The sequence below is a fragment of the Coregonus clupeaformis genome, unplaced genomic scaffold (genome assembly GCF_020615455.1).
Source record: "Coregonus clupeaformis isolate EN_2021a unplaced genomic scaffold, ASM2061545v1 scaf0886, whole genome shotgun sequence".
NCBI lineage: Eukaryota > Metazoa > Chordata > Actinopteri > Salmoniformes > Salmonidae > Coregonus > Coregonus clupeaformis.
The window spans coordinates 23,272-24,896 of NW_025534340.1; the positions used below are offsets into that span (position 1 = coordinate 23,272).

General features: G+C 41.2%; 1 non-coding gene across 1 annotated transcript; it reads right to left on the minus strand.

The window, feature by feature from the left end:
• Positions 1-846: 846 nt before the first annotated feature.
• Positions 847-962, minus strand: LOC123485877. Its single transcript, XR_006659177.1, has one exon. It is a non-coding gene; the product is annotated as a small nucleolar RNA SNORA23 (small nucleolar RNA).
• Between the last annotated feature and the right edge of the window lie 663 nt (positions 963-1,625).

Consider the following 1,625-nt stretch of genomic DNA (forward strand, 5'->3'; position numbering starts at 1 on the left):
GTTTGGGTCCAGTGTGAGATCACAGACATCTGATGGATGAAACCAGACACAATATTAGAAATCATCATCATCCACATTAGAATGTTAACTCACTTTTCACTAATTCATTTAATGTAGATGTTTCTAGGTATCAAAAGGAGAAGTTAAGGTAACTTGAGACTTTTTGAATGATCATATGTTATACTGTATGGTTATATAAAACACACTTATTCCCATTAATTACACACACACACACACATACACACCCTGAACACACACACACACACACTGGACACACACACACACAAGACACACTCACACATCCTGAACACACACACACACCCTGAACACACACACACCCACACCTGTATGCATGCAAGCATGAAAACACACACACACACACACATACACACACACTCACTGGACACACACACACATTTCTAACGTAAGACGAACAACGAATTCTTAGTCATATTCTTCACAGCAGTCAACACTCACATTTTCTAAGTCCAGGTTTCATTCTGTTCTCTCCACCATGTTCCATACTGTAGCGGTAAGCAGAAGAACAGACAGTCATTGAGGGATACACCTGAACTCTCACACACACACACACACACACACACACACACACACACACACACACACACACACACACACACACACACACACACACACACACACACACACACACACACACACACACACACACACACACACACACACACACACACACACACACTGGACACACATACACACTGGACACACACACACACACACACACACACACACAGTCAGCATATAACATTGTGTGTGTCCAGTGTGTGTGTGTGTTTGTGTGTATCCAGCGTGTGTGTGTGTCCAGTGTATGTGTGTACCCGGTGTGTGTGTGTGTCAGCATGTGTGTGTGTGGGTCCAGTGTGTGTGTGTGACACACACACACACACTGGACCCACACACACACACACACACACACACACAAACACACACACACACACACACACACACAGTCTTTATATAACTTAGTCCAAGTGGTGGTCAGAATGTTTGTCTTAACTAGCCTGATAACTCCAACATGTCTGATATGAACATTGACATAAACCCTCTACATACTTGAGTTTCTCCAGTCTGCAGTGTGGATCCTCCAGTCCAGCAGAGAGCAGTCTGACTCCTGAGTCTCCAGGGTGATTGTAGCTCAGATCCAGTTCTCTCAGGTGTGTGGAGTTTGACTTCAGAGCTGAGACCAGAGAAAGACAGCCTTCCACTGTGACTAGACAGCCTGACAGCCTGCAAAGAGTCAAATCATATTAAAACCACACTGCTATTCTTTGGTGGTGAAAATAGAGGCAGTATATTTTTTCAAAATTTTCAGATACATCAGAGTCCTGAAACCTGCCATATCTATTCATATATGTATATATACACCAGTCAAATGTTTGTTTCTTAAATTATAGTCAAAAAAACAGTCAAAAAGTTCTTTACTATTTTTTACATTGTAAAATAATAGTGAAAACATCAAAACTATGAAATAACGGATATGGAATCATGTAGTAACCAAAAAAGTGTTAAATGAATCAAAATATATTTTATATTTGAGATTCTTCAAATAGCCACCCTTTGCCTTGATGACAGCTTTGCACACTCTTGGC